The 22,494-nt window shown below is 34.4% G+C and overlaps 1 long non-coding RNA gene across 1 annotated transcript; it reads left to right on the top strand.

The window, feature by feature from the left end:
* The first annotated feature begins 1,345 nt into the window (after window positions 1-1,345).
* On the top strand, window positions 1,346-21,302 carry LOC115418279 (uncharacterized). The gene is made up of 3 exons (XR_003935280.1): window positions 1,346-1,579; window positions 20,546-20,549; window positions 21,291-21,302. It is a non-coding gene; the product is annotated as an uncharacterized LOC115418279 (long non-coding RNA).
* Window positions 21,303-22,494: the final 1,192 nt, after the last annotated feature.

The following is a 22,494-nucleotide window of genomic DNA, read 5'->3' as shown; positions in this document are numbered from 1 at the left end:
CTGGCAAAAACATAACCTCCTTGGCGGAGGTAATCATCAAGTAAACAAACATGTACACACCCATGCTCGAAAAGGAGCAGGATGAAGAAAATCTTATATTTCCTGCCCCCTTCTAAATAATAATAGCCTTAATGGTTAGCCATACACAACTAGCTATAAAATCATACTGTATACCACAGGTGTCAAACATGTGGCCCGGGGGCCAAATCTGGCCCGCCAAAGGTTCCATTCCGGCCCTGCAGGATGAAAATGCAAAAATGAACCTGAACAGTCCAGGTTGTCCAAATCCTTTTGGTTCAGGTTCCACATACAGACCAATGTGATCTACAGTAAAAATAACGACACAATAACCCATAAATAATGACAACGACAAGTTTTCTTTTCGAAAAATTATGTGGAAAAAATTGAAGTGAAAAAATAAGATTACACTGTGAAAATATTTACATTTACAAAAAATGCAAATAAATACAGAAATAAAAACAAAGATGAACAACCCGAAATGTGCAACTTTAACTATATGCTGTCTGTTACTAGATGTTTTGTGCATTTATGGATCCACTGTGATCTGTAGTTGTGTTAATAACAGCTGGAATATTGTAGAAATTGTTAAAATTTTAGTTCCAAACTCCAAAATTTTAACAATATTCTGCCTGTTACCAAATGTTTATGTAACACTGTGTGCAAATGTACATGTATAAATAATAAGTCGAGACATAATATTGTTAAATTGTACTAATTTTTCAAAAGAAATTTCTGTTTTTTCTGGTTATTCACATCTTTTTTGTCAAATGTAAATATTTTCATAATTTGTTTTTTTGTGGGGTTTTTTTTTTTTTTTTTGCACAAAAACAAAAAGAAAAACTTGGATTTGTCATTATTTATAGGTTATTAAGTCATTATTTTACTGGTCTGGCCCAGTTGAGATCAACTTGGGCTAAATATGGCCCCTGAACCAAAATGAGTTTGACACCCCTGCTGTATACAGTCAGACAAACCAACTAAATACATCCAAAGATAGTACAAAATGAATACAAAACCAAGTGCAAAACTACATGTCCAGAAACTACAAAACATAAGTAAATATAAACCTGATGAAATGATGCAAAAACATTTTACCAGTCCAAAATAAGTAAATAAATATGTCACAAAGTACAAAAACAAATATGAAGCCAAATGTAAAACTCATAACTATTCATATAATCTCATAGTTCTTTCTTTATACATTTTTTTCATTTGGAATATGTTTGTACAGTCCTTCAGCTCATTAGAAAGAGAATTCCAGAGTTTAACACCAACCACTGATACACGCATCTGCTTCAAAGTTGTCCGTGCGCACTGCTGCTTACAATGACCTTTCCTTCCATGCTCTTCATTCTCTGAAGTGAAGACAAACAGTTCTTGTAATTTAGCTGCTAGTGTTTTACTTTTGGCCTTGAACATAACAAGTAATGTCTGTAACTTAACTAGCTCCTGTCATTTCAATAATCCAGAATTAATAAATAATATATTAGTGTGTTCCTGATAATCTGCTTTATGGATAATTCTGATAGCTCTCTTCTGTAGGAGATACAACGGCTTTGTGTTACTCTTATATGTATTAGACCCAGACTTCCACACAGTAGCTGATATATGGTAATATAAGCGCGCAATACAGTGTTCGCATTGCCCTGTAATCGAACAAATACTTTACCTTACTAAAACTAAGCATTTAGAAAAAAAAAAAAAAGAAAACTAATAAAAACTAGCAAACCTGCTCTAAAAACTAATTAAAACTAACTGAATTAGAGAAAAAAAAGTCAAAACTAAACAAAACTAAAGTATAATGAAAAATCCAAAACTATTACAGGATGGGGAAGCAAAATTTACAATGAACATTTAGTTGTTTTTTCTCAGCAGGCACTACGTCAGTTGTTTTGAAACCAAACATATATTGATGTCATAATCATACCTAACACTATTATCCATACCTTTTCAGAAACTTTTGCCCATATGAGTAATCAGGAAAGCAAACGTCAAAGAGTGTGTGATTTGCTGAATGCACTCGTCACACCAAAGGAGATTTCAAAATAGTTGGAGTGTCCATAAAGACTGTTTAGAATGGAAAGAAGAGAATGACTATGAGCAAAACTATTACGAGAAAGTCTGGAAGATACTATTAAAGAAGAATGGGAGAAGTTGTCACCCGAATATTTGAGGAACACTTGCGCAAGTTTCAGGAAGCGTGTGAAGGCAGTTATTGAGAAAGAAGGAGGACACATAGAATAAAAACATTTTCTATTATGTACATTTTCTTGTGGCAAATAAATTCTCATGACTTTCAATAAACTAATTGGTCATACACTGTCTTTCAATCCCTGCCTCAAAATATTGTAAATTTTGCTTCCCCACCCTGCATAACCTTGATCAAGCCTTTATGTGTAAGCAACATATGGATTTATGCTATTTCTTTTCTTTTTTATTGTGTATGTTTGTTTGTTTGTTTATTTGTTTGTTTGTTTGTTTTTAAGATGGCGCCGCGGTAGTGGCTGCTCTGTCATATATGCATCACTGTCTATAGGCACCATATTTATATATCTAAAACCGCACCTGTCCAAATCTGTATATTTTCAAATCTGTATTTATATATATATATATTTTTTTATATTTATAACCATTTGCACTACATTCATATCAAACCGTATTTGCACTCTCCTTTTGAACACTTTTTAAACACTTTTTTATTCAAATTTAAAAGACTGTTTTCCGTGTATGTGTATGTTTATGTGTATGTTTGCTGCTGACAACACTGTGAATTTCCCCACTGTGGGATCAATAAAGGAATATCGTATCTTATCTTATCTTATCTTATCTTATCCTATCCTATGGACCTAGTTCCTGTGTTCTTAATAAAGCTTGAATGAATGAATGAATGAATGAATGAATGAATGAATGGATATTCTATATGTGGATGGAAACGTACTATTTTTGATTTTAGTAGAAATGATACGACAGTTGAATTGAACATCTGAACATCAAACTAACAAATACCTAATGAATAAACAGAAATACTGACATGAATCAGTATATTTGGATCATTAATGCATGAAATATGAGAACCTTAATCAAGAGGTGGTTTTTTTTGTTTGTTTGTTTGTTTTTCCTGAGTGTTTCTATTCCTCTTTAGGCATGAAAAAAATGGAAAAAATTTTATAAACCTAATTTTCATGGAGTTTCAAAAATGTCCGCTCCGCTGGACACCATGCGTTTAATTTCAGAAGAAAAGAAACATGTATTTACTGATATACTGCATCAAAACTAGGAAATAAAAACATGTGTAATGCTGCTAATCTGATGTTTTCTCACATTTTAACATACCTGCATGGAGATAATATGCAAAAAAAAAACCAAAACTCTACAATCTAATAAAAATTACCTTTTTTTTTTTACACTCAAACATGTTACTGCAGATCAGGTTTATCTAGAACAGCAAATTGACAGTAATGGTATGAATTACAGTGTATGGGATGATGCATAAGTGTCCAATGTGTTGGCTGATGTGGAACTAAAACAACAAAATCCATGAGAAAACACCTTTGAACCGCTGTCCACTGTAGTGACCACTATGCATGAAAGGGTTAAATATCTGAGTTGCAATAATGAATCAGTAGTCACTTTTCCATTGACCGTCAAATTGTCCGAATATAACTTCTGCATGAAAATATATCTAATGGAAAAAAAATGATTTCGCCAAAATGTTCGATTAAAAGTTTTTGTGCTTGCAAGAGGTGTTTTTTTTGGGCATAGCACAAATGGTATATCACGCAAAACTGTAATGGAAAGACCTTTTTCTGCAACTAGAGTCACATGAATAAAAAAAAAAACGGATGTTGATGGATGTTACAACAAGCGAAGAAGAAGAGTTTTAAAAGAAACCTGGTGCGGCATGTGTGGACACACCAGGAAACCCAATCATTTTGTACTGTAGTACGGGATAGAGAGGTAATATATCATAATAATGAATATATCTGTAAATCAACACCATATTGAAGTTCGTCGCCATGTTTACAGAATGACGTCTTGTGTCATCTTGCAATAATAAATAAACAAATTACCGCATTTGTGATTTAATGGAAAAACAGACATTACGCACTTCTGTTTTTTCGACATCTAGTAAATATCGGAAAAGTTTTGCGCAGATCTCCAATGGAAAAGAGACTAATGAATCTGGACTTGAATAAGGTGGCCGTATTCTAACTTCTAACTCTGAAATTAATAATATTCTGGATTTGCATTGCATTCCACTTGGATACTCTGAACTGGCTCTTTTTCCAGAAATGTGCATGCAGAAAATGTATCTGATTTACATGTTTTAGATTACATTTTGAAAAAGAAAAAACCTGTTTCTGTATTTTTAAAGGGGTATGTAGAGCTATATGTAAACAACTATAATATATAATTCTAATTACTATCATAGTTAGGGGGGAAATGTAATGTTGATGTGCATATAAATGTAGTAAAATAATAATAAATAATGTAGTAGTAATAATAGTAGTAATAATAACAATAATAATAGTAATAAAGACAATAATAATAATAATAATAATAATAATAATGATGATCATCATAATAATATATTACTTATAGGTGTCTGTCTTGACACTCAAGGTCACTGTACAGATAAAGCAGTAATACATAGAAATACAATAAAATACATAGAAATGCAATATAATACAATAAACATGACCTATTGTAGCATCATCCACTGTCAACACAGAAAAACCTTAGTATGAGTTGGTTGTACTGATTATGATGGAACACCTACGTTTGTGGGTCAGGGTCTGTGACTCGTTTCATTTCTGTGTTTATTTTTGTATTTGTCTGTTTGTCTTTCTTATTCAGCCCTAGCATTAACACCCCCCCCCCCACACACACACACACACACACACACACACACACACATTATCCTGACGGATAATAAATAAATAACAAGAATAATAATAAGAATAAAGATGATGATGACGACAATAATCATCATCATAATCATAATAATACATTATTTATAGTTGCCTTTCTTGACACTCAAGGTCACTGTACAGAAAAAAGCAGAAATACATAGAAATACAATAAAACACTATGAAATACAATAAAAATGTATGATGGAACACAAAGGTTTGTGGGTCAGGGACTGTTACTCGTTTCATTTCTGCGTTTATTTTTGTATTTTTCTGTTCATCTTTCTTATTCAGCCACCCCCCCCCCCCCCTTCTGACATTGAAGAGATATTTAACTTTTGTCCTTCATATCCTGAAACCACTGAAACCACTTTACACTTTTTCATTCATTGTGTGCACTCATCCAACTTCTGCTCTAAAATTGAAAACTATATCATATCTAAAAGTAATGAAAATATTGCTATAACATCTCAAAATGTACTTTTGAATATGACATTCGTAATTTAGAATTTAGAACTGATTATTTTTATTTGGAAAATTTCACATACACAAAAGTAAATATGCCAAAACACACCCAAATTTTTAAGTCTTTCTTATTGAATTTGAAAAATATATTAAATTAATGGAATTTATCTTAAACAAAAAAAAAAAAAAAAAAAAGCAAAGACACTCTGGCAATTTATAAGGAATTCTTAAAATGGACTGAATTTACTGTATGATGTATTTATTTATTTATTTTTCTTCATTCTGTATATTTTAAGTTTTTATTATTATTATTATTTGTCTTTTCTTCTTTGTGTTTCTGAGTCTTTGTATTATGTTAATTTATTTGTTTAGATGCTTTTTTCTTTAGACATCTTGATGTTTGATCAAAATTTCTGTTTTGTAAACCTATATATCTTCAATAAAGTTGAAAAAAAAAAGTGTACTGTTCTGAAATTTGACATTCTGACCATGTTTCATTATGTGACAAGTCAGGAATATCAACCTAACCATCAAAAACCTAGCCAATTATAATCGTAATTTTTATTCTTTTTAGCTAGTCTTTTCCCTCAAAGTCAGGAATTCAATTTGAAAAAGTTGATATTTTCAGCAGTTTGTAAAACATCCTACTCATTAAAATACATGTTCTAACATTTTTAATAGAATTTTAGGATATGTAATGATGGTTAACTTCATTTCAAATGTTTTCCAGATGGACTCAGTGATTCAACAACCAGTAAAATGTTAAACCCAAACTGTCCACTTAAAGTACAGTGGCATTTTATTGCGCTAAAGCTGAGTTTGTGAATGTACATGAACTGGACTGTACTTCCTTCTACTGCTCCCCCATACATCATCAACCCGACTTGAATAAATTACTCTGAACTTTTGGGGTGCGATGGAAACGCAATTACCAGGAATTCTTTTACCCAAACTAGAAAAGCACTCGGAGAGCACAGACCCCCCACCCACCCACCCCCACGATCACCACCCAAATTTAATCATTTGTTCATTGTACCAGTATCAACATTTCCTGAAAATTTCATCAAAATCCATACTTAACTTTTTGAGTTATCTTGCTAACAAACAGACAAACCGCGATAAAAACATAAAAAAACATACCTTTAGCAACTGGATTCACTTCGATATCATGATTAGTTCAGAATTTATTAATGAAAATCACTTTTTTGGAAATAGTGGTTTTCTCCTGGATCTACCTCCATAGTTGTTGAAAACAAATCCGTTGGCACACTTCAGATGTCACACTGCCATGGCTATATTTTGGTGTTTGTTGCATGTCAATACCATAATTTGTTCCCTTGTTATGATGAAAATTCCAAAACTCCACTATTTTTTCCTGTTCTGGATCATGGTATCCAGAATTTTGTGAGGATCCAGATCAACCTTCAATATCTTGTAGAACCTGCTGGGAACTTATTTTGTTTTTGTTTTTTTTTTACCAAGCCCTCTGACCATGCATTGTGGAGTTACACATACATATGTTGAAAATATCCCTATCTCCCAATGATAAAGAATCCTTTTAAAAATTCCTGGATCCAGACAGTGATTCAGATCATTCCCAAAATCTAATCATTTGCTACTCGTCCCATTTTGGACATTTCCTGAAAATTTCATCAAAATCCATCATAACTTTTTCAGTTATGTTGCTAACTATCTAACAAACAAACAAACAAACAAACAAACCCTGGTAAAAACATAACCTCCTTGGCGGAGGTAATAAGTTCCTGGTAATAAAGTTCCTGGGCTTTTGGCAGAAAAGGGCCTTATGTGTGCTACAAGCCATCGGAGTTATTCTCGAGGTGTTCGGAGTTTATCCTCTGAAGACAATTACCAGTCAATCACCAAATGGCAGCTGCCTTTCACACAGAGAAACAAACAGAGGTGCAAAAGGCCTGTCCTGCCTATCAGCTGGAGCCATCGCAGTTTCTGTGTGATGTTTATCTGACTGAAGAAGCTGATAAGTGAAGAAGACTCAAGGGAACAAACAGTCTGATAATGGGTTTGATTCCTCACTGAGAGTTTGTTTTTGGCCAGGAAGTGACTCCCCCCACCCCCCACCACCCCTCTTCTCCAGGAGAAATTTGACCAGGGCATGGGGGTCAGCAGCTTGTCACAATTATCCTGAAGGTCCTGCTGCTTCCATGTTGTAGGGGGAGGAGTGGGGGGTAGGGGGGTGCTGGTGTCTCCTGGAGCACTGGCTTTTCTTTGGGCCAATCAACAGTGACACAGGAAGGGAAGAATCCAGTTGGTTAAAGCTTTATCAGCCCATCAGCACCACGGCATGACATGGGAAGACAGCCAGACATTCTTCTCACAGGAGATCTGTTTGTGGGCTCAGCCGATGTTTAAGTGGGTCCTCTGCCACTTCACTGCAGCTGATAGGAACCCATTTGGCAGCCAGATACATGACTGGACCGCCTGGGGGGGGGCGTGGGGGGCTGAGGTACAGGCAGGAAGCAAATCCACTCAACTCCTTTGCACTCATTCTTTTTTGTTGTGGTTGTTACTTAAATGTTTATTATAGTTTCATGATTGACAATTATAACAACACAAAAAAAGAGGGAAAAAAAAGAAGACACGTGACAGTCTATTAAATTTGTATAAATACTGTCCATTTTTATCTCCGTGAAAAAATAAAGGAAGGTCCGCACAACCTGTGAGCTCCCAAACCATTTATTCAGCGACGTTTCACAGCGAGGCCCTTCATCAGACTGATGAAGGGTTGTGCTCACAGGTTGTGCGGACCTTCCTTTATTTTTTCATGGTTAAATTTTTTGGGTTCCTGCACACCTCCTATTTTGGATGTGCGTGTCGTTTACCTTTTTTCATTTTTACCTCCACCAGGAGGTGTTGTGATCGCTTTGCTTTGGGTGCGTGTGTGTGTGAGTGTTTGTTTGTTTGTTAGCAAGATAACTCAAAAAGTTATGGATGGATTTTCATGAAATTTTCAGGAAATGTTGATGCTGGCACAAGGAAGAAATGATTAAATTTTGGTGGTGATCGGGGGTGGGTGCTCTCTGAGTGCTTTTCTTGTTTATGTTTTTTATCCAGTCTTCTAGTCTCATTTGAAATATTTAGTATAAAAAAAAAATAAGCATGAGCATAAGCATGCTAGATTCAAAAAATATTCCAAGGCACACTGTAGGATATGTGTAAAAATAAAATGCCTTTATTACTTCATGGCAGTCTTTTAAAATGCAGCCAACACGTTGCGACCTCTGGTCTTCATCCGGGCTTTGTCACTAGTGAGTTACACACCTTCATACAATCACTTTAATGACCTGAAGGAGGGAGGTGTGAGGGACGAAAGAAAAAAAAAAAAACAACTATGTATATATGCATATATACACACATACATACACATGCACACACACACACATATATATATATATATATATATACACACGCACATACAGACATACAGTACATGTATACATACATATACACATACACACACATACAGTATACATGGAAAAAAATTAACAAAATAAAATAAACAATAAAATTTAATTTAAGTTAATTTTTAAAAATTCTTTTTTTTTCCACTTAAATGTTTATTATAGTTTTATGATTAACAATTATAACAATACAAAAAAATAGGGAAAAAAATATTACAAGTGACAGTCAGTCTATTAAATTTGTGTAAATATTGTCTATTTTTTATATTTTCTTATCCAGCTGTGGTTCTTCCAGTCTCATTTGAAATATTTCTTCCATCATGTTTATCCACTGGTCGTTTGATGGAATGGTTTCCTTCCCCCAGTTCCTTGTTAGAGTTTTTTTTTTTTTTTTTTTTTTTTTTTTGCAGCTATTAACAGTAATTTAACCAAATATTCATCCTTTTTCAGAATGGTAGTGTCCTGAAAATTACAAAGATATAGAATATCAGGACTCAGTGGAATTGAAAATCCCAGTACATGATACAGTCAATTACCAGTCATCTTCCAAAACACAATAATAATGGAACATTTCCTAAATACATGTGAATGGTCTACATGGACTTCACCACATTCACGCATCTGTAGCTGTTTGCTTTGCAATTTTGGGGTAATAAAAAAACCTTACAAGACTCTTCCTTTTGCACTCATTGTTGGATTGTTTTTAGTGCATTTATTTGAAATAAAATGCACGTCTGAGACAATAACACAGATAGTTACACATTTGACCAGCAGTGTAAGGTCAGCTGGACACTTCTGCACCCTCTGACAACAGACAGACAGGCTGAATACATTCCTACAGACGGACTGTGTTGTTGCAGGGAGGTGTCACTGCTGATAGGAAACAGAAAGTCACATCACAACTCACAGTTTGTGACAAGAAATCTGGGAATAATTCCTAAAACAGTTAAAGTACAATATAAAGTGAAGTAAATGAATGATGAGGGTAACAATGTTCAGATCCTCTGGTTACAGTGCATCAAGTCATAGCAAAACTGTGTATTCATTTATCAGCCTACCAGATTTAGACTGTGTAATGTTAGTGTTAGGGTTAGCGTTAGCCTCATAGCATAAGTGCCTAACTCATCCACAAATGGACAAAAGTATGTGGACACTATACTGACAGGGGTCTGGGATGCAAAACAATAATGACTAATGTCAGAATGTAGTTTTATATTGGGATGAATATCATTGCATTGGTTAGTTTGGTTTAAATGGCTTTCTTTGTTTCCAAAATACCTCAGAGTTTTTATTTAATTTCTCTCAACATTGATTTTTTTTTTTTTTTAAATCCATGGCTATGATTTTAAATGTTCTCCCTCTAAATTTCTAAAATATTTTTCATACTCTGACTATAAATAATAATTTTCTACCACAACTTACCATCTACTTTCTTCACATCTCACTGAGGAAGAAAAATCTCCCATTAAACTTTAAGGAAATATTGATGTTTCTAAAGTATATGGACATAAATATTGGGACACATCATGTCTACAGCTGTAAGATGGATTTGACATAAAAACATCGATATTAACAATCATTATCCCACTATAAAACTATATTCTGACATTAGTCATTATTGTTTTGTATCCCAGACCAGAGAAAAGAAACACCTGGATTCAACGTGTCCACATACTTTTATCCATTTTGTGGAGTTAGGATATGAGGCTAATGATTTGTTTGTTGTGGCAATAAATCAGTTATTGGAATGTAAGACAAAGACAGAATTAAATGTGCTAAATAAATGTTGTGACTGCTTCAATAATAATACTATACTATCATGAAACAAAATGTTTCAGCGGTCTGTTTTTTTGTTAAATATTTTCCTGCACATTTTAACCCTTTCATGCATGAATTATTATAACCTTAAACACATTTTTTTCCTGAGTGTTTTTATTCCTCTTTAGCCGTGAAAAAAACAATGCGATTGAACATTTTCTTCTGAAAAATAAAAAAAGAAAAAAAAATTAAAATAATTTTTAAAAATTTAAAAAACACATTAAAAAAAATAATAATAATAATGAAAAAAAAAATCTTATGAACCTATTTTTCATGAAGTTGCAAAAATGTCCACTCAGCTGGACACCACACGTTAAATTTTTGATGCACAGAAACATGTATTTACTGATAAATGGTGTGAAAACTATGGGGAGGGCTTGTGATTCTGGGGGTTTATGCTTAGGAGAGATCTACATAATGTTACCAATTCATGTCATAAAAGATATGTAGTGTCTTAAAACTTTAATAAAGATATGTGTAAAAAAACAAACAAAAAAACAACGAAAAGAACAACAAAATCCATGAATATACAAGAGAACAGCTGTAGAATAGCTGTCCACTGGAGTGACCAGTATGCATGAAAGGGTTAATGTTGAGGAAACAACCAGTGTTACATTTGAGTCAGGCAAGTGGGTCACAAAAACTATTTACTATTTACAAATGGTTTTATTTATGTTTTATTATTTAACAGTTATATTCATCAGCCCTTGAAAGAATGAATTTTTAAATTAACCAGCCCACCGTCCTTATTTTGGAGCTCTGATTATAAGAGTTTTGATTGATCTGCTGCTAAATGTATTAAATGTTTAGATGTGTTGTAAGGTGTTGTAAATGTTTGTCATTTATGACCACAAAGAAGAGTTTAAAATCAGGAATAACTGTTTGATTCTATTCAACTTTGACTCAAAAATCAGCCTTTAGACTGAAAACAATAATGATATGACGTTTATTGTGAAAATCATCAACACTGAATGATGAACGTGAATCAACTTTTTGTTTTTGTCTTTCCTCGTATCTTCATATCATTTTTGGCAGTATTAATCCCCTTTACTATAGGCACAAAGGTGTATTGAAACAGTGGTGTTAGAGGATAAAATAGGTTTAATTTTTCAACATAGTGCCATATTTCTTCTGAAATATCATTCGCCTCATAGCATAATTGCCTAAGTCATATATTTGGCCAAATTGTGATATCTGCATAACTTTACTGTCCTAACACTGCTGCTTCATTTTATGCAGACTTTATAATTATGCAAAAAATACGACTTACGCAATTATGCTATGAGGCTAACGATATGTGACATTCATAATTAATTTGTGATCAATGAGTGATTGTCAGTTGTTCTCTAAAAGTGTATTATTTTCCTTATGTTAAATGTATTTATATAGCAAGGTTAAAGTGCTTTACAATATAAAATAAAATGTTCTTGTTAGATAAAATGGATCACATAAAAAGCGCATCACTTGCTATGACCATTCTTTAAAACTCCGGTAACATATCTGTATTACATTACTAAATAATTACAAGGCTTGAATCATGTTGATGTGGCTATCAATTGAATGTCTTTTATAAAACATTAAGTAAGTAACTTTGTTTTATATATCAAAAAAATATATTAACAATGATATGATGTATCATTTATAATTTAATATAAAGTAAAATATAGAAACATCAAGAAGCCCTTGATATCATTGCATTATTCAAGTGACCCTCCGATCACTACGGTTATAATGAAACAGAATCAGAATAAAATTACTTCATTAATCCCAGGGGATGTTGTTGTGTTACAGTTGATCCAAGTATCATAAAAAGTAACAAGAAAGAAATGATCAATACTACAAAAAAATACACACACACACACGCATATATATATATACATATATATATATATATATATATATATATATATATATATATATATATATATATATATATATATATATATATATATATATATATATATATATATATATATACCAGTTTCTACTGGTAGAAACTCCGATCCTGCCAGTAGAAGGGTTAGGGTTAGGGTTAGGGTTCGGATCGGAGTTTCTACTGGTAGAGACTCTGATCGGAGTTTCTACTGGTAGAGACTACGATCGGAGTGTCTACTGGTAGAATCGCCGATCCTACCAGATCGCAGTCTCTACCCTGACATATATATAAAACTCCAAATATACATTTACATAGCTTTACATATAAATAGCAAATTGAAACACTATTAAAACATGTGTAAAATACACTCATATACAGCACATGCAGACAAAGACATAGACTTTAACCCTTTCATGCACAAATTATGAGAACCTTAATCAAAAATTTTTCCTGAGTGTTTTTATTCCTCTTTAGGCATGACAAAAACAATGTGATTGAAAATTTTCTTCTGAAAAATAAATAAATAAATAAATAAATAAATAAATAAAAAATAATTTGAAAATTTAAAAAATACATTAAAAAAAATAATAACGAAAAAAAAAAATCCTATGAACCTATTTTTCATGAAGTTGCAAAAATGTCCACTCAGCTGGACACCATGCGTTTAATTTTTGAAGCAAAGAAACATGTATTTACTGATAAACTGTGAAAACTATGGGGAGGGCTTGTGATTCTGGGGGTTTATGCTCAGGAGAGATCTACATAATGTTATCAATTCATGTCAGAAAAGATATGTAGTGTCTTAAAACTTTAACTAGACCTCCGCCAAGGCTGATCAGTGGCCCCCCCGTGGACCCCCCCACCCCCGATCACCACCAAAATTTAATCATTTCTTCCTTATCCCATTTCCAACAAACCCTGAAAATTTCATCCAAATCTGTCCATAACTTTTTGAGTTATGTTGCACACTAAAGGACGGACAGACAAACAAACAAATAAACAGACAAACAAACAAACAAACCCTGGCAAAAACATAACCTCCTTGGCGGAGGTAATAAAGATATGTGTAAAAAAAATAACAACAAAAAATACCCTGAAAAGAACAACAAAACCCATGAATATATAAGAATACAGCTCTAGAATAGCTGTCCACTGTAGTGAGCAGTATGCATGAAAGGGTTAAAGATCCATGAAAAGATTTTTATAAGGAAAGGAGGATAATCCATGTATCATTCATTGTTTTCATATTCAATTGAGAATCCACAATTTGAAAATGAAAAAATGATGCGTTTTTCATTATTCGTGTACAAATCAAAAATTTAAAAAAAAAAAAAAAAAGAGTTGTTTTTCCTTCTTTCGACTGTACGCACAAATTAAAAATTGGAAATAATCAAATGGACCAAATATGGGGTTTCATGTTGACATTTTTGATATCAGATTTGGTTTGACCTGGAGGTTACTGACTTCTCGGTGTGTTAGCCTAGTTGAAGTGTCTTCTACTTAGATCATCTACCATGGACCCACTGTATTAGACAAAACAACAATACCTGGAAGATTCTGACCATTTTTTCAGTTGTCATGTCGTCCTCCTTCAGAGTAACACGTTTGCTGCCTCTGAATAACACCAGATTCTCCATTATCGCAGAATGCATTAGACAGAATACTAGCAAACCCACGACTGTCCACAACAAAACACCAACAAGTCAGGAACTTCTGGGTCAAACCAAATCAGTAGGAACGGGAATCGAGAACCGGTTCTTTTTGAGAACCGGATCCCAGGAGCTCGATTCCTTGGAATCGTTTGCCTGCCTGCTTAACGATTCTGCTTATCAATTCCACCTTCATTGCGCATGCGTGATGACGTCACGCGTACTCTGCGTTGTTTTGGTCAGAACGCAGCCAGCATGGCGTTGAGGCAGAAATGGTCTAAAAAGACGACACCAGGTCCAAACAGACGACTCCAGGTCCACTGGAACACTGGCAAAGCTTCCATTTCTTCAAAAGGGTGGAATCCCTCCAGTCTGCTCAAACATTTGTCCACAGCATGTGATTCATTTGATTCACTACTTAGTGGTGCTTGTGAATCTAGCGGCAGAGTGAACACCAGGCTGTCATCCAGGCCCAGTTCCGGTTCCGATGCGGGCAACAAACGTCGTACCCCCTCAAATACAAGTTTCCGAAGGTAGGGGAAAGGAAATGAGGTGTACAACAACAGGAGACGGGCCGAGTCGAACCGATAATGCGGCAATAGAGGAATTAGTAAAGCGTCTTTAGTTTTAATTTCACTGTATGCCCCCCCCCCCCCCCCCCCCCCCCCAAACCAGGCCCAGCATCATCTGTTATTATTTGTACAAACTGTATATGTTCTATTTTCTGTGCAGAGATGGAAATATAAAAGACAGTTAATGCAAACACACTTGTTTGTACTCTTTTATTCCCTCACCCAGTGAGAATCGATAAGGAATCAGATCGATAAGCAAAATCGATAATGGAATCAGAATGGTTAAATTCTTATCGATTCCCATCCCTACAAATCAGATATCAAAAATGTCAACACGAAACCCCACATTTGGTCCATTTGCTTATTTTAATTTGTGCGTACAATCGAAAGTGTAGATTGTGGATTCTCAGTTGAATATGAAAAGAACCAATCATACACAGACTGAGGATAAAGACCAAAATTAAAGCAGTTGTTTCTCGCAGCTCTTCCACTTGAATGAAGGGCTGTGACTAAAAATATAATGAATGACCTGTTCTGTCTGAGTCACATCACAAAGACGCTCATTACAAATGGTGGTAAAAACAACTCCTCACAATGTCATCTGATGCTTTAACTGATGTGAAGCTGTGTACTTGTGAATGAAGTTTTGAAGAAAAAAAAAAAACACTTTTGATTGAGAGACCTGTGGGGGCACAAATGACATATTGTGTACTTAATCAGATTACATTTCCATATTCATATTCAAATCTCCATAACAAATGCAATGACTTCTTTACAGACATTACACAAGGACATTACATAATGACATGCTATTCATCATTATCATTACAGTCTTATCTAATATGATATGTATGATTACCTAGGTCGTGCCACTTCGGTCACATGATGGAATGATGCATCTCTGCAGGCTGTTCAGTGCACACTGGGAGAGGAGCCGTCCAACTGTCGCTGCCGCCACTTCATCCTGACACGATAACTTGAACTGAGTTTGGTTGAAAGGAGGTGAGAGAGATAGAGAGGAATGGGAGAGATGCAACCAATACAAAGGTACACTGTAAAAAAAAAAAAAAAACAACATAAAATTCCGGCAGCAGGGGTGCTGAAAAAATATTGTAAAATAACAGAAAATAACCATCATAAAAATACGGTAATTTTCCATAATTAAAATACAGTTTTTTGCCCTAACTTTGCACGAGATTTTGCATATTTTTTTGACTTTTTAATGTTTAATAAAGAATATTTTCATGTATTAACCCTCCGGTATCCAGGTGCGCCTTTTAGGCACACTTAGCACTTTGTGTTAAAAAACTTCATATTATTTTTCACAATTTAAATAAGGTTAGAATTCAAAAGTTGTTCATTTTTGCGTGATCTTTAAAATTCTGGTCACCAACTAAAATTTGCAAATTGTGAACAAAAGAAAATTACCAGACTAGCATCTGTCTCCCAAGTGTGCCTAAAACGCACTATTTCTTCCATTTGATATGTATGATTAGGGCTGACCTCGATTTAGAAAAATAAAATCAAATTAGAGCAGAAAAATAAATTAATATATAATATTAAATAGTTTGATTTATAGGTGTGCATTTTTCACACACTTGGTGACAGATGCTAGTATTTATGAACATTTGACCTAGCACCAAAAATAATCATGCAAATTAACCAGTGTTGGAGTTAATCATTGACATATGCCAGGCTGCAAAAATCAAATAATATGTGATCCACTTTTTATGTAGTATATTGAAAAAAAATAATTTTTTGTATTTTTTGCATCCATGTTTGTTTACATTACAAACACAGCATTTAAAGGGTTAAAAAATTTGACAATTATTGAGTATTTGGTATTTTTATTTACAGCTCAAGTTGATGAAATAGAAAAAAGTGTAAAAGAATTAAAAACAAACTGTACGAAAATTTTTTGACATTATTCCACAAGTGTGCCAAAAAGGCACACTTGGTGTTTTGTAAGGGCCTCACTTGGACGGGATACCAGAGGGTTAAAACAATCAAATTACCTTTAAACATATATATATAAACAGTTTTCAGTGAGACTAAGTTGTCCAGTCCACTGATAAAAACTGTATTTGGACAGTTTATCAGTGCTTAAACATGTTATACATTCACAAAAATACATTTATTCAACATTTTTGTTGTGAAATCTCCCGTAATTACACAAGATCTTTTTCAATTAACAAACAAGTCTTGTTAAACTTACAGAACAAATACTTATTTTACGGTTAATTGTCAGTCATTTTATTTCATTTATTTATTTATTTATTTATTTATTTATTTATTTACAGTATTAAACTTTAAATTAACACTTTAATCTCATAAATAGAAAAGAAATATTTGTGAAATTACAATACATTTGCAATTGTATGTTAACTGTATTTTTCTGTAAAAAAGAAAAAAATTCTTTTCAAAAATTGAAATTTTTTGGTTATTCACAGTTACAGTTTTTTCATGTTATTATACATTTGACGTGTAAAATCACAGTCTGTTTTTGTCATTTCACTGATATTTTCCTGTATCTTAAAAACACAGGAAAAATCTGTAAAATAAACAGTGAAAATTCTGTTAAATTACAGATTTTTTTTTACAGTGTACTTAGTATCGAGACCAAAAATGGGTCACAGAACCCTTTTTATGGGTTGACAGCTGACATGAAAAGGCCATATGCTCATTCATTTTCCTCATACCAATGGGAGATATAACTCATTATGTTAACTGAAGAACACGACAGGAGTACAAGTTCAGTGTACTTGACCAAACTATTCTCACTTTATACTTTTTTTGTATTTCAACATTTCCATTACATTTATTCAACACTTATTGTCACTGTTTAAATATGTTTTTATTTTACAAAAAAAATGTGATATGATCAAATGCAATACTATAATATAAATGTCTGTCACTTCACTGTTACCATGTTTTTTGTTTTATTTATTCTCTCTTCAACCCATTGTTTATACTTATATTATATATATATTTTTTGAATACTTTTTCACTATGTTTATTGTTGCACCATGGGTCTGTGAGTTCTGCAACTTCTGTCTGCTGTATGTGCTGAACATTTGGACAAACTGACAATAAAGTGGACTTTGACTAAATCTACTTAACAGTATGCAAATTATGTTCTTGCCATGAAATATTTGTACACCGCATGTTGTACTTCTACTTTCCTGCTGTGCAGTGATCTGACAGTAGAGGAGTCAGTAAAAAAAAAAAAAAAAAAAAAAGACAAAGAAAAAAAAAGTTGGGATCCAGCAATCCTTTAACCCTCTGAAGACAAAGGTGTTCAGAGGATGGATGAATGAGTGAGTGAGTGAGTGAGTGGATGATGGATGGATGGATGGGTGAGTGAGTGAGTGAGTGAATGAATGAGTGGATGATGGATGGATGGATGGGTGAGTGAGTGAGTGAGTGAGTGAGTGAGTGGATGATGGATGGGTGAGTGAGTGAGTGAGTGAGTGAGTGAATGAATGAGTGGATGGATGGGTGAGTGAGTGAGTGAGTGAGTGGATGATGGGTGAGTGAGTGACTGAGTGAGTGGGTGGATGGTTGTGTGCGTGTGTGTGTGTGTGTGTGTGTGTGTGTGGTGTGTGTGTGCGTGTGTGTGTGTGTGTGTGTGTGTGTGTGTGTGTGCGTGTGTGTGTGCATGTGTGTGTGTGCGTGTGTGTGTGTGTGTGCGTGTGTGTGTGCGTGTGTGTGTGTGGTGTGTGTGTGCGTGTGCGTGCGTGTGTGTGTGTGTGACACAACGTAGCTGTCGCTTACATACAGAAAAAATCCATCTGTTTATTTTGTTTATGTCCAACATCTCATTTGAATTCGCTCTTATTTCGAACGCTGACCACTAATCAATAGAGTTTTGCCGTTTTTCATGGGAGTGGCAGCAGTTTCCTTTGAGGCATTCAGAAAAAAGTCTGCACTCTGTTTGTTTAACAATTTGTGGGAGCTTGTGTTTACATGCACTTGTGTGAGTAGGGCGACTGTTGTGCTACTGTGATTGGTCTGGATGTGTTTAAATTATGGGTCTGCAGACTGCTGGCTCTGAGTACAAGGAAGTTTAGATAACTGCTGCCTCAAAGACAAATGTACTAGTCAAACACATCACAACACACAAATAATTGACTGAATAGTGGTTGCAGAGGGAGGGAATTAAACATAGGGTTCTGAAGAGCGTCTGAATGAGGCGAAGTCTTCCCCTGTGCTCCACCTTCTGGTTGTTCCTCCACCACTCGGCCTCGGCTCCACTGCCATCGTTCATCCGGCATCTTTCCACTTCTCTGTCAGCAATGTAATTATAACAAGAGCGCTGAGTGAGAGCCAGTGCTGCAGGGTTAGCCTTGGACCTGTTCACTGTGAGCTGCAACATATTCTCCATGTCCATCTTTGCAGGAGGAAGAAAAAGGACAAAGCCAGTGTTCGGTCAGAAATCTACACCAAAAGGCCACAGTACTTTTCAAATTAACATTTGTCATGGAGCTAAAAACAGTATTTTTTCCAGCACAAAATCCAAATGTTGGAATTGGCTTGTGTAGTACATAATAAGACATCATTTGAGCAAACCGCAAAGCTATCATTACATAAATGCTTTTTGAGCTAGATTTTCAAGGAGCTGTACACTGCAAAAAATCCAACTCTTACCAAATGTATTTTTCCTCATTTCTAGTCAAAATATCTCATCACACTAAAATAAAACACAATCACCTAAAGAATAACTTTTCAGTGAGATATAAGAACTGAGTTTTAGGCAATAGATCTGGAAAATCTTATTTCAAGAAATCTTACCAAGATAATTTTCACTTGTTCCATTGACAGATTTTTTGTTTTTTTTTGCTCAGATTAAAAAAAAAAAAAAAATCTTGAATTAAGCAAAAAAAAAAATCTTGAATTAAGCAGAAAATTTTGACCAGTGTAATTTTCACTTGATCCATTGGCAGATTTTTTGCTTGAATTAAGCAAAAAAAAATCTTGAATTAAGCAAAAAAAAAAAAAAAAATCTTGAATTTACATTTACATTTATGCATTTGGCAGATGCTTTTTTCCAAAGCGACTTACAGGGGAAAACCAATCAAATCACTCAATCAATCAAATTTTATTTATATAGTGCCAGATCATAACAAAAGTTATCTCATGACACTTTATAGTTATCTCATGACACTTTATTAAGCAAAAAAATAATAATAATAATTAAGCAAAAAAAAAACAAAAAAAACATCTTAAGAATTAAGCACAAAAAAAAAAAAAAAAAAAAAATCTTGAATTAAGCAGAAAAATCTTACCAAGATCATTTTCACTTGATCCATTGGCAGATTTTTTCTTAAATTAAGCAAAATAAAAATTTTGAAGTAAGCAAAAAAAAAAAAAAAAAAATCTTGAATTTAGCCAAAAAAAAACCAAACAAACTAACAAAAAAAAAAAAAAAAAACGAAAGAAATTATTGAATTAAGCAAAAAAAAAAAGAAATTGACCAATGCAACAAATAAAAATTATCTTGGTAAGATTTCTTGAAATCAGATTTTCCAGATCTATTGTCTAAAAATCAGCTCTTATATCTCACTGAAAAGTTACTGTTTAGCTGATTATGTCTTATTTGGACTAGAAATGAGAAAAATACACTTGGTAAGATTTGGATTTTTTGCAGTGTATCCTGTTACTGTGAGATCCTCTCTTTGGTAATTATTCTGTTGATGCTCAGTAAAACCACTGGTACTGCTGTTAGAAACTAAAATGCATTCATGTGTTGTCCTCTATAGAAAGACCAGACAATATAAATACCACAATAAAAACAAAGAATAGTCCTACATTAAAAATAATACACAGAAAGGTACCACTTTACCGAAAGTAAATAAATGATTAATTAGGGTGTAAAACTTAACAGTCTCTCGTACTAGTTGCTTGGCTTATTGTGTTATCAGTCAACATATTACACCATTTACTAATGAGTTACTACATTAAGCTGCATGGAACCTTACTGTAAAGCGTAAAATACATTAGTATTTATTAATGAGCAGCTAACATTTAAGGTACCAACTAAGTTCTGGCGGCATCAGTTACAACACCCATGAGGCAGTCAACCACTGGATCTTTATGAATCCACTGAGTATGAACGCAGTAGTAACAAATAATAACTATGAATCTCGTTACTGTTTTCACAGCCTCTGCTACAGTATTTAATCCTTAATACACTAGAGTTGAGCTCCATGTTTAGCTAAAGGTCTTTACACATGAAACACATAAACAACACGAAAATGTGAAATATGCACCCACAAATATTTAGCATTAAAACTATGGCAATGTCTACTGCCACAGTACTGTGGAACAAAATATGGGTTTGTCTATTGCTACAGACCAATCAAATATTAGCATTTGTACTAGAGCCAATCAGGGATACTGTTACATGAGCTCATTTGCCTCTTCTTTTTGTTTTTTTTTTTGGTCATTATCTTCTTGTTGCCACAGTACTGTGGTGATCAGTGTTGGGCAAATTACCTGTAAAAAGTAATTAGTTATAGTTACTAGTTACGTTCCCAAAAAAGTAATTGAATTAGTAATGGAATTACTCCTTCATAAATGTAATTAGTTACCAGGGAAAGTAATTATTATGTTACTTTTTTGAAAAACCTTCAAATATGTAAAAGGAAACTGATTTTTGAGCATGTTTCATGGCCAGTTGCATAGAGTAGAACAGCAGACAGGTACTGAATACCATGACTTTGGTGAGGACGGGGTCCACCAGGGCCCGGCTGGGGTCCACCAGGGCCCGGCTGGGGTCCACCAGGGCCCGGCTGGGGTCCACCAGGGCCCGGCTTTTCCACCACATAAGTGCATATCTGCATTTACAGGAAGAAGATGCTCCTCCAGTTAATCCCACATCTGCACTGTTTTCAGTCGCTGCTCTCTGATCCAGCTGTAAATGTCTTCAGTGCAGTCAGTCGGACTCACTGATAACTCCTCCCCTAAATTAGCTGTGCACGTAGCTGCGTTCAAGTGAATGGGGTGTGCTGCGGACAACTCAAACTCGGACGTGCCATTAGTCGTTTAGGTGAAGGCAGTGTGGACAACTCAGACTCATGGATACGCAGGTGAAGCATGAAGGCAGTGTGGGTAATCTGAATATAAGAACGACTCGTTAACGAACGGCTCACAACGATTCGGTTCTTATCGTTCACTGAAAAGAGCTGTTTCAAAGACTTGACTCATCCGCAAACATCATATCTCTCGTGCCTGGCTGAGCGAGCTAGGACGGATAACAGCTGTTAGATATCAGTGCATAGTAACGCACCACATTTCACTGCCGGTAACGGTAACGGTGTTGTAACATTTCAAATAGTAATTCTTTATATTACCTGTTACTGGAAAACAATAACGGCATTAGTAACGCTGCTGTTTTAACGCCGTTATTCTCAGCACTGGTGGTGATATATGGCATATACTTCATTTCATTCTTTTGTGCATTTTGCTACCACAGTGCTGTGGCAATTGATGGAAGAAATGACAAATTTGTATAGTATAGAATAGGAATTATTGTTCGAAACACTCTATATGTTGTTTTATGGTGTTCTTTGCTCTGGAGGCTGGAGAAGGTGGGTGGAGCTACATGTTAGATAGATGCGGTAGTGCACAGATGTCAAACATGCGGCCCGTGGACCAAAACCGGCATCTGCGTCTAATTGAGTAGAAGACTGTCAGTAGATGATGTGATATAATGTTAGAACACGAGTGAGAGGCGGAATAGTGAGA

Source organism: Sphaeramia orbicularis, chromosome 4 (genome assembly GCF_902148855.1).
Source record: "Sphaeramia orbicularis chromosome 4, fSphaOr1.1, whole genome shotgun sequence".
Taxonomy (NCBI): Eukaryota; Metazoa; Chordata; class Actinopteri; order Kurtiformes; family Apogonidae; genus Sphaeramia; species Sphaeramia orbicularis.
Note: the sequence above shows the minus strand (reverse complement) of the source record. Positions and strands in the feature narration are given on the sequence as shown.